Below are 12756 nucleotides of genomic sequence, written 5' to 3' on the forward strand. Positions count from 1 at the left end.
AAACAAACATGTTTATTTGACCCACTTCCTGGGAAACTTTTTAAGGACTTCTTTGTATTATTAGGTCCATCAGTGCTAAATATTATAAACTTATCACTTTCCTCGGGCACTGTTCCCCTAGCATTCAAAAAAGCGGTTATTCATCCTCTCCTTAAAAGACCTAACCTCGATCCTGACCTCATGGTAAACTACCGACCGGTGTCTCACCTTCCCTTTATTTCGAAAATCCTCGAAAAAATTGTTGCAAAGCAGTTAAATGAACACTTAGCGTCTAAAAATCTATGTGAAACCTTTCAATCCAGTTTCAGGGCAAATCACTCTACTAAGACCGCCCTCGCAAAAATGACTAATGATTTATTGCTAACGATAGATTCTGATGCGTCATCTATGTTGCTGCTCCTCGATCTTAGCGCTGCTTTCGATAGTCGATCACAATATTTTATTAGAGCGTATCAAAACACGAATTGGTATGTCAGACTTAGCCCTGTCTTGGTTTAACTCTTATCTTACTGACAGGGTGCAGTGCGTCTCCCACAACAGTGTGACCTCGGACTATGTTAAGGTAACGTGTGGAGTTCCCCAGGGTTCGGTCCTTGGCCCTGCACTCTTCAGCATCTACATGCTGCCGCTAGGTGACGTCATACGTGTTAGCTTTCACTGTTATGATCATGACACCCAACTCTACATGCCCCCAAAGCTGACCCACACGCCGGATTGTAGTCAGCTAGAGGCGTGTTTTAATGAAATTAAACAATGGATGTCAGCTAACGTTTTGCAACTCATCGCTAAGGAAACGAAAATGCTGATTATCGGTCCTGCTGAACAAAGACACTCATTTAATAATACCACTTGTGACAACCAAACATTTATCCACGTATTTAATAAACCACCGTAACATTTGAGAACCAATCAATTACACACCCATTTAATAAACCACCGTAACATTTGACAACCAAACAATTACACACCCATTTAATAAACCACCGTAACATGTGACAACCAAACAATTACACACCCATTTAATACAACCATAACATGTGACAACTAGGGGTGTAACGCTACACAAAAATGTTGGTTCGGTACATACCTCGGTTCAGAGGTCAGAGTTCGGTTCATTTTCGGTACAGTAAGAAAACAACAAAATATAAATTTTTTGATTTAACACATTTGATAAATCTTCCACCAAAAATATTTTTCTTTGTGGAATATTTGATGTGAAGTAAATCGGAAACTTGGATAGGTCAATAATTGATAATATTAATTTTTATTCAATATTATGTTTTGAGCAATGACAGTTTGAAAGAAAAAAAAACAGCTTTGTTTTATTAGTCAACATTGCAACTTTTTCTAAATTACATTTAGCCTTTAAGCTTTTTTATTTCACTTTTGTTTATGTTTATTTTAATAGTATTTTTAGAATGTGCCATGGGCCTTTAAAACATTAGCTGTGTTCCGCAAATGGCCTCCGGGGCACACTTTTGACACCCCTGCTATAGATAACAAAAAGTGATAAATGTATGTGTAAAAAGCAGAGCCTGGCGACGCATGCGCGTTTATCATAACTCTCTCACTCTCTGTCTCTGGCCCGCCCTCACCAATGTTAACGCTGCATGCACCACTTTTTTGTTTTTAGCCCCTTTAACCCTGAACGTACATTGAAAATACACGCAACCATAACTTAAAATGCCGGACATTTGAGGCATTTAAGAAACTCCACCTGGACAGCTCCGCAAAGAGGACTTATCCCGTGAAAAGTGGAGGTGTGGTCAGTCTATCTACCAGTCGTTGCTAGCATGCTGTGTGTTGTTTTTTTTTGATCGATTGAAACTTTTATTAGTAGATTGCACAATACAGTACATATTCCATTCATCACCCGAATACGTTTTTCAACTTGTTTAAGTCGGGGTCCACGTAAATGAATTCATGGTGCCTCGGTGTGCATTGTTTACACAACGTGCGATGCGCTACTTATATGTCCGTGTCGTTCAGTTCACCTCCGAACCAAACCGAAATCCCGTACCGAAACGGTTCAATACAAATAGACGTACCGTTACACCCCTAGTGACAACCAAATAATTCCACACCTATTTGATAAGACCACCGCGACATTTGACAACCAAGCAATTATCCATATATTTAATACCACCGTAAAATTTGAGAACCAAACAATTCCACACCCACTTAACACCACTGTAACTTTTGACAAACAATTCCACACCCATTTAATAATACCACCGTAACATTTTGACAACCAAACAATTACACAAAGCTACTCGATAAAGAATCTGGATATTATCTTCAACCCAACTCTCTCGTTTGAGTCACAAATTAAGAGTGTAACCAACACAACTTTCTTTTCAGTCACATTAGGGGTGTAAAACAGCCTTCTTTCATCTCTGTAATCTCACTGAAATATGTCCCTATTTTGTCCACTAGAGACGCTGAGATCATTATTCATGCGTTATTTACATCTCTCTACATTACTGTTATCTATTTTTTTCAGGCCTCCTTTTGTCTAGCATTAAAATATTAGTTGGTACAAAATGCAGCTGCTATACTTTTAACAAGAAAGTTTGATCATATTACACCTATACTATAGTGTTGCGGTGCATGGTGTAAGAATGATAACGTGGATGAACAAATGAATGACAAAATAAGTAAGATTGTGTGACAGAACAGCGGGAGAAGAAGACTGCAGAGAGACGATGATGTTAGCTGCCAGCGTGTTTATTGACAACTCAGTATGTGAGTGCAGTGTGTGATTACCTTAAAGAGATGGAGTGTGACTATGTGTAAGTATTATCTGAGCGTGGTCACCAGAGGGTGTTGAGTGTGTGTGTGTTGAGATAGAGGTGGAAGTCCAAAAGGAGAAAAAGGCTTGGACGTCAGAGGGCAGGAGCGAGGTCTTGGTCCAGGAAGGCAAGAAGGAATCCAAAGGGGGTCCAGGTAGACGAAGAGGAAGCTGGAGGACGACACAACACAAAAGACCGTAAACGCGACAGGAAGGGAACAAAGGGAGCAGGAAGGCTGGAGATATGTTGGCTTACTGTACTGGTAGGAGAAACTACGTTCTGGCACCGGATCTCAAGACGCGCTGGATTATGAAGGCTGGTTGCTCATCACGGGCAGGTGTGTTGATTGCAGATCTCTTGCAGAGGCACACCCGCAGCGGAGAGAGAACACCTGTTGATGTGCTCCGCCATGCACTCAACAGTGCGCACAGCAGGAGGAGAAGCAGGAGCATATTCCATAACACATTGTGTAAGACTTGTGTACTGTTGTAGCGCTGCAGGGTGTAAGAATGAGAAATTAGTCACATGAATGAATACATGGACAACATTAGGTAAGAGTGTTGCATTGCATAGTGGAATAAACCAATTTTGACCTTGTAGATATCAAAAACTGAGGAGACAAACACCATGAGGACACAAATTATATACATATTGACTTTGTATTGTAGATAACCAGACTCCAAAATTGACCTTGTAGATATCAAAAACCATGACACAAATTAAAATACATATTTAACATGTATTGTCGATGACAAGACCCCTAAAATTGACCTTGTAGAAAACAAAAACCATGAGGACACAAATTAAATACATACTGACCTTGTATTGTAGAAGACCAGACTCCTTAAAATTGACCTTGTAGATAACAAAAACCATGACAAAGGAAATACATATTGACCTTGTATTGTAGATGACCAGACCCCCAAAATTGACCTTGTAGATAACAAAAACCACGAGACACAAATAAAATTCATATTGACCTCGTATTAGATAACCAGACCCCCAAAATTGACCTTGTAGATAAATACCATGGCAAAAAATACATATTTACTTTGTATTGTAGATAACCAGAGCCCCCCAAAATTGACCTTGTAATTAATAGAAACCATGACAAATGAAATACATAGTGACCTTGTATTTTAGATGACCATACGTGCAAAAGTGACCTTGAAGATAAAAAGGACACAAATTAAATACAAATCGAACTTGGATTGTAGATGACCAGAACCCCAAAATTGACCTTGTAGTTAATAGAAACCATGACGACAAAATACATAAACTTATTGTAGATATCAAAAACATTAAAACAAAGGCCAAACCCTAACCCTAAAAAAAAAAAAAAGTCCCGAAATACATACCAACCTTGTAGTAACAAAAACCATGACAAATAAAATACAAATTTACCTTGTATTGTAGATTACCAGACTCTTTAAAATTGACCTTGTAGATAACAAAAAACATGACAAATTACATATTGACTTTGTAGTTAAAAACCATGACAAAAAAAAATAGATTGACCTTTTATTAGAGATGAGACACCCCCCAAAATTGACCTTGTTGTTAATAGAAACCATGACACATAAAATATACATTGACCTTGTATTAGAGGATATCAAAAACCATGAGGAAACAAAAACAATATACGTACTGACCGTGTAGTTAAAATACAAATTTACCTTGTATTTTTGATGCCCACACTCCTTAAAATTTACCTTGTAGATAACAAAAATCATGACAAATTAAATACATATTGACCTTGTATTGTAGATATCACAAACCATGAGGAAACAGTGACACAGGTTAAATACATACTGACCATGTAGTTAAAAACCATGACACAAATAAAATAAATTTACCTTGTATTGTAGGTGACCAGATTCTTTAAAATTGACCTTGTAGATAACAAAAAACATGACAAATTACATATTGACTTTGTAGTTAAAAACCATGACAAAAAAAATACATATTGACCTTGTATTATAGATGATCCCCCACCCCCCAAAATTGACCTTGTTAATAAAAACCATGACAAATGAAATACATATCAACCTTGGATTGTAGATATCAAAAACCATGAGGAAACAAAAACAGTGACACAAGTTAAATACATACTGACCTTGTAGTTAAAAACCATGACACAAATAAAATACAAATTGACCTTGTATTGTAGATGAACAGACTCCTTCAAATTGACCTTGTAGATAAGAAAAACCATGACAAAATGAAATACATATTAACCTTGTATTGTAGATATCAAAAACCATGAGGAAAAAAAAAAAAAAGGCCCAAATACATACCGACCTTGTAATAACAAAAACCATGACAAATAAAATACAAATTTTACTTGTATTGTAGAAGACAAGACTCCTTAAAATTGACCTTGTAGACAACTAAATCCATGGACACTAATTAAATACAAATTTACCTTGCATTGTACATGACCAGAGCCCCCCAAAACATGTAATTAATAGAAACCATGACAAATGAAATACATATTGACCTTGTATTGTAGATGACCAGACCCGCAAAAGTGACCTTGAGGACGAAAAGGACACAAATTAAATACAAATCGAACTTGGATTGAAAATGACCAGAACCCAAAATTGACCTTGTAGTTAATAGAAACCATGATGACACAAAATAGACAAATTGTAGATATCAAAAACATGAGGAAACAAAAAACACAAACTAAATACATACTGACCTTTTATTGTATATGACCAAAACCCCGCAAATTGACCTTGTAGTTAACAAAAACCATGACAAATAAAATATTTACCTTGTATTGTAGATTACCAGACTTCTTAAAATTGACCCGATAACAAAAACCATGACAAATGAAATACATATTAACCTTGTATTGTAGATATCAAAAACCATGAGGAAACAAAAAAAGGCCCAAAATACATACCGACCTTGTAGTAACAAAAACCATGACGACAAATAAAATACACATTTACCTTGTATTGTAGAAGACAAGACTCCTTAAAATTGACCTTGTAGACAACAAAATCCATGGACACTAATTAAATACAAAATTTACCTTGTATTATAGATGACCTGACATCTTAAACTTGACCTAATAGATATTAACCTTGGATTGTAGATATCAAAAACCACGAGGAAACAAAACAAAAAAAGCCCAAAATACATAACCTTGTAACAAAAACCATGACAAATAAAATACAAATTTACCTTGTATTGTAGATGACCAGATTCTTTAAAATTGACCTTGTAGATAACAAAAAACATGGCAAATTAAATATTGACCTTGTAGTTAAAAACCATGACAAAAAAAAAGACATATTGACCTTGTATTAGAGATGACACCCCCCAAAATAGACCTTGTTGTTAATAGAAACCATGACACAAATAAAATATACATTGACCTTGTATTGTAGATATAAAAAAACATGAGGAAACAAAAACAATGACACAATATACAGACTGACCTTGTAGTTAAAATACAAATTTACCTTGTATTTTTGATACCCACACTCCTTAAAATTTACCTTGTAGATAACAAAAACCTTGACAAATGAAATACATATTGACCTTGTATTGTAGATATCACAAACCATGAGGAAACAAAAACAGTGACACAGGTTAAATACATACTGACCTTGTAGTTAAAAACCATGACACAAATACATATTGACCCTGTATTATAGATGACTAGACCCCACAAAATTGACCTTGAAGATAAAAAACATTAGAAAAAAAACATTTACCTTGTATTGTAGATATCAAAAACCATGGGGAAACAAAAACAATGACAAAAAAAAAAAACCCACAAATTGACCTTGTAGTTAACAAACTTTGGTCATCTACAATACAAGGTAAATGTGTATTTTATTTGTGTCCTCATGGTTTTTGTTAACTACAAGGTCAATTTGTGGGGGGGGAAGGGGAGTCTGGTCATCTACAATACAAGGTCAATATGTATTTTATTCGTCAGACTCCCCTTCCCCCCCAAAATTGACCTTGTAGTTAACAAAAACCATGGACACAAGTTGAATACATACTGACCTTGTAGTTAAAAACCATGACAAATAAAATACAAATTGACCTTGCACTGTAGATGAACAGACTCCTTAAAATTGACCTTGTAGATAACAAAAACCATGACAAATGAAATACATTTTGACGTTGTATTGTAGATGACTAGACCCCCAAAATTGACCTTGAAGATAAAAAAAAAAAGAAAATATACATAGACTTTGTATTGTAGACCAGACTCCACAAAATTGACCTTGAAGAAACAAAAAAAAGTTTAGTTATTTTCAATTATTGCACCCACACAAGGAACCATTACATCAGCCTGGGGTGCAGCCTGAGTGGAGAAACAAAAAAAAAAAACAGGGACACAAAAGGAATTTAGAACAAACATTTAAGACACATGAACACAAATCAAGTCATTTGCGGCAAAGAGGTGAGTTTTAAGCTGTGCTCTAAAAGTGTCCAGAGTGGTGGCGGACTTGACTTTCAGGGGGAGCTTATTCCATAGGCCAGGTACCATCATTGAAAATGCACAGTCTCTCTTTGTCACTAGGTTTGACTGTGGGACCTTCAAGGTCATCTGGTTGTCAGATCTGAGGCAACGACCAAGCCTGGAGCTGATAGGTTGGTCCAGGAGATGTTTGATGTAAGCTGGGGTAAGACCACGGAGCGCTTTGAAGACATACGTAAGGATCTTAAATTTCACTCTGTGCTTCACCAGGAGCCAGTGAAGGGAGGAGAGGATGGGAGAAATGTGTTCCCTCATTTTTGTGCCTGTCACCAGCATTTTGTACCAACTGCATGCTATATATGGTCTTGTCAGTGACCCCAGCATAGAGGGCATTCCATTAGTCCAGTCTGCAGAAGATGAGCATGAACACGACCCTCTAAGTCACTGGGGGAGAGGACAGACTTGATCTTGGCTATTGTGCACAGTTGGGGGGTTGGAGTTCCCGAACAGAAGAATTTCACTCTGTCATTGAGCTGCAGGAAATTTTGACATCCACTTTTTTATGTCCTGCAAGCAGTCCTTCAAAAATGGTCCAGTCCAGAGGGATCGTCTGTCTTGAGTGGAAGATAGATTTAATATCATCAGTGTAGAAATGAAAGGAAATTTTATGGCGATGAATGACTTGGCTGAGGGAGAGCATGTAGATGGAGAACAGGATGGAACCCAGTATTGAGCCCTAGGGACCCCACAGGTGAGGTTGGCACAGCGGGAGGAATGTTTGGCTCTGTTCACAGAGAAGGTTCCGTTGTTGAGGGAGGACGTAAACCAGCACAGGGCTATGTTAGTGATGCCAACCTCTTATTTCCCCAGATACACAATACATCCAACATTGGCCGGCCACACACACACAAAGGCAGCAACTATCACCCCCCCCCCCTCAGGTGAAGGTAATGTAACTATTGTAAACCAGACTTTCAAACCAAGGATGGCACAACATTTATTTAAACCCCAAAGTGTCAAAAGGTGAACAACAACAACAAGAAAGCCAGCACCAACATCTCTGCAGATGTTTGGTGATGCATGGAGAGCTAAGAACCTTTTGTAAATACATCTTACATAAAGCATCACAAGTGCAAAAATATTCACAGCGTACTTTTCAGCTTGGAGATCACAACTTTGAAATGTCCCAACACCCAGCTTTTGACAACCATAGTAGGGCCAAATCAGTGAGGGCAGGTGTGTTCACCTGTAGCAAACACTCAGCCCCACCTTCATTCATCCATCCATCCATTTCCTACCACTTATTTCCTTTGGGGTCACGGATACCTATCTCAGCTACAATCAGGCCGGAAGGCGGAGTACACCCTGGACAAGTCACCACCTCATCACAGGACCAACTTAACATCACAAAATGAAAATGCTACGCCCACCCTTCTTTCTTTCTCTAATCCTACTTTGGTCATGTGCATTACGTTTTCATAACATGGTCACTACTGTCTACTTTGTCTTGTTATATTCTTATTTTACTGTTTGTTATATATATATATATATATATATATATATATATATATATATATATATATATATATATATATATATATATATATATATATATATATATATATTTTTTTTTTTTTTTCCCATTGTTGCTTTTTATTTTTTATTCTTATTGTAATTCTCTATTGTGTTTCCATTTAAACCCCCATTATTTACTTTTATTTAAATTGATCTCAACTCTGTAAACTGCTGCTGGAATTTTAATTTTCCTGAAGGAATCAATAAAGTACTATCTATCTATGTTGACATTCACGAGATGCCTTCATGAAATTTATCTTTATCTCAGGACAAAAATAAACACTCCAAAACATATACATATGGAGCCTATGTATTGTTAATGCTCATTGACATGCTCCACACGTATGTATTATAAATGCTCATTGACAAGCTCCACACGTATGAATGTATGTATTGTTAATGCTCATTGACAGACTCCACATGCATGTATGTGTTGTTAATGCTTATTGACATGCTTGACAAGACATACAAACATGTCAAGCCTGTCAATGAGCATCAACAATACATGTCAAGCATGTAAATGAGCATAAATACACACATTCATTCATGCCGGGGCCTGTAAATGACCATAAACAATACATACATGTCGGGCATGTAAATGACCATGAATAATACATACATGTCAGGCATGTAAATGACCATGAATAATACATACATGTCAGGCATGTAAATGAACATGAATAATACATACATGTCAGGCATGTAAATGAACATGAATAATACATACATGCCGGGCCTGTATACGAGCATAAATACATACATGTCAGGCCTGTAAAGGAGCATAAAACGCAACATACATAAACATTGGCGTCGCACACGACCAACGCCAAACCAATTAGTCCGCCCTGAGATGGGTAGGTTTGGAGTTCAAACCCCGCCTGAGTCATACCAAAGACTATAAAAATGGGAGCCATTACTCCCCTGCTTGGCACTCAGAATCAAGGCTTGTAATTGGGGGTTTAATCACTCAAATTTATTCCCGAGCTCAGCCACCACTGCTGCTCACTGCTCCCCTCACCTCCCAGGAGGTGATCCAGGGTGAGGAGTCAAATGCAGATAATTTTGCCACACAGTGTGAGACAATTATTGGTACTTGAACATTGGCCTCAGACTACCAACGCCAAACCAACATTAGCCTTGTCGACGACCGTCAGGAACAAGAGTGAAGAGTCTTGCTCAGGACACAACGTACATGACGAGGTCAATAGAAGGTGGGAATTGAACCAGGAATTAAAACTAGGGGAGACAGGACCTTCTCTGTGGTCGGCCCTAAGCTGAGGAACACTGTGCCCCTCCATACTCAAACTGCTCCCGATGTGGAGTGTTTTAAGTCTCGTCTTAAGACCCATTTTTATTCTTTGGCTTTTAACACTACGTGAGTTGTGTGGTCAAAAAATATAATCCTTTAAGTTTACAATTCAGAAAGTTTTATGAAGCATAATTGTAAGCACACTACCACAAAACACAAATTGCTAACCTCCGATGTTATGAACATTTTTTACAGTTGCATTGTATTGAAAATGACATAGCAAAACATTTATTCCTTTAGTGGGAAAATATATACATAGAATAGAATGTACTTTATTGATCCTTGGGGGATATTCAACACCACAGTTCGCTCACAAACTATGATGATAATATTATATATATATATATATATATATATATCATTGTGAGCGAACTGTGGTGTTGAATTTCCCCCAAGGATCAATAAAGTACATTCTATTCTATGTATATATTTATTATTATTAATTTTTATTTTTATTCAGTCATTGGTGGAGCTTAAGATAGTATTCGAATGTTGTTTGTAATATTGTTGTGCCGCACTTTGGAAACATTTTGTTTAAATGTGCTATATACGGTAAATAAAGTGGATTGGAGGTATCCACAGGTTGCTGGCACGGTCACTCTACCAACCACGCAGTCCACAAAATAAACCAAAAGAACATTGACTTTGGGTGTCCCACGATTCAATATCGATTTAGGGTCGCAATTCGATTATAATTCAAATTTTTCTATTCAACGCGATTCTGAATTCACAACAATATTTTTCCAATTCAGAAGGATTGTGTATTCATTCAAAACATAGATTTCAGCAGGATCTACCCCAGTCTGCTGACATGCTAGCAGAGTAGTAGATTCAAAAAAAAAAAAAAAAAAAAAGCTTTTATAATTGTAAAGGACAATGTTTTATCAACTGATTGCAATAATGTAAATTTGTTTGAACTGTTTAACGTACCAAAAATATGACTTATTTTATCTTTGTGCAAACATTGGACACAGTGTGTTGTCCAGCTTATGAGATGCCATGCAAGTGTAAGCCACTGTGACACTATTGTTCTTTTTGATTATTTTTATAAATGTCTAATGATAATGTCAATGAGGGATTTTTAATCACTATGCTGAAATCATAATATTGATACTGTTAATCATTTTTGTTTCACTACTTTTGGTTTGTTCTGTGTGGTGTTTGTGTCTCCTCTCAATTGTTCTGTTTATTGCAGTTCTGAGTGTTGCTGGCTCAGCTTTGGAATTAGATTGCATTGTTATGGTGTTGCTGTGTAGTGGTTTGTTGGGTTGATTAATTTAAAATATATATTTTTCTTTTTTTAGTCGATTTTTCTAAAAATTAGAATTTATTCAAAATCGCACAATATGAGAATCGTGATTCTAATTCGAATTGATTTTTTCCCCACACCCCTAATAATAAATATTAAAATCTAAAAAGCGCACACACACACCAAAAAGCAGCAACTATCACACCCCGCCTTGGGTGAAGGTCATGTAAGCATTGTAAACTGGACTTTCAAACCAAGGACGGCAAAACATGCAGTTTAACACTTTAACATTTATTTAAACCCCAAAATGTCAAAGGTGAACAACAACAACAACAACAAGAAGAAGAAAGCCAGCACCAACATCTCTGCAGATGTTTGGTGATGCATGGAGAGCTGACAACTTTATGTAAATACACCTTAAACAAAGCATCACAAGTGTAAAAGTATTCACAGCGGACTTTTCAGCTTGGAGATCCCAACTTTGAAATGTCCTTCTAAACACCCAGCTTTTGACAACCATAGTTGAACCAAATCAGTGAGGGCAGGTGTGTTCACCTGTAGCAAACACTCAGCCACACCTTGACTCTCTTAGCTAGCAGTTGAGAGCCATGGTGACTGACAGCTTGTCAGCAACTAAATGTGTCTTGTTTCTACATGTTGTGTTCCTAACATGTGCATGTTTGTCACTAAATGTGTGTTTCTACATGTTGTGTTCCTAACATGTGCATGTTTGTCACTAAATGTGTGTTTCTACATGTGTTCCTAACATGTGCATGTTTGTCACTAAATGTGTGTTTCTACATGTTGTGTTCCTAACACATGTGCACGTGCAGTGCAAATCAAACAATTTTCAAGCAGCAATAAAGCACACAGTAGAAGCATCAAGACAAACAATAGAACGCCAGTGTAAAAGAGCAAACTGTCACAGCAACACAAACAACTTTAAATCAGCAATAAAGCACACGGTAGAAGCATCAAGACAAACAATAGAACGCCAGTGTAAAAGAGCAAACTGTCACAGCAACACAAACACAACTTTAAATCAGCAATAAAGCACACGGTAGAAGCATGAAGACAAACAATAGAACGCCAGTGTAAAAGAGCAAAGTATTACTCACTGCGAATAAAACCCGTCCGATCCACATCCGTCAAAAAAGAATAATGATGAAGCAGTGAATGAGGGACTCAGGTGGAACTAAATACAACTAATTAAACGAGGAACAGGTGTGCAGACACGGAGCAGAGAGTAAAGGTGCCACAAAAGACAGAGAGCAAACAGGAAACAGTAAGAAAATAAGAGCAGCAGGACAGGAAGTGATTTGAAAGACAGGAAAAGCAAACATGATCAAAGTGTCAGTAGCACTTCTGAAACATCTATATA

At 37.1% G+C, this 12756-nt stretch overlaps 2 long non-coding RNA genes across 2 annotated transcripts; both read right to left on the reverse strand.

Moving 5' to 3' along the window:
* Positions 1-2721: 2721 nt before the first annotated feature.
* Positions 2722-5935, reverse strand: LOC133543564 (uncharacterized). Its single transcript, XR_009804407.1, has 3 exons — positions 3806-5935; positions 3048-3725; positions 2722-2962 (listed from the first exon to the last, which is right to left on the reverse strand). It is a non-coding gene; the product is annotated as an uncharacterized LOC133543564 (long non-coding RNA).
* A 1229-nt stretch (positions 5936-7164) lies between these two features.
* On the reverse strand, positions 7165-12533 carry LOC133543513 (uncharacterized). Its single transcript, XR_009804396.1, has 2 exons — positions 12494-12533; positions 7165-8026 (listed from the first exon to the last, which is right to left on the reverse strand). It is a non-coding gene; the product is annotated as an uncharacterized LOC133543513 (long non-coding RNA).
* Between the last annotated feature and the right edge of the window lie 223 nt (positions 12534-12756).

This window comes from Nerophis ophidion, linkage group LG26, assembly GCF_033978795.1.
Source record: "Nerophis ophidion isolate RoL-2023_Sa linkage group LG26, RoL_Noph_v1.0, whole genome shotgun sequence".
NCBI classification, from domain to species: Eukaryota; Metazoa; Chordata; class Actinopteri; order Syngnathiformes; family Syngnathidae; genus Nerophis; species Nerophis ophidion.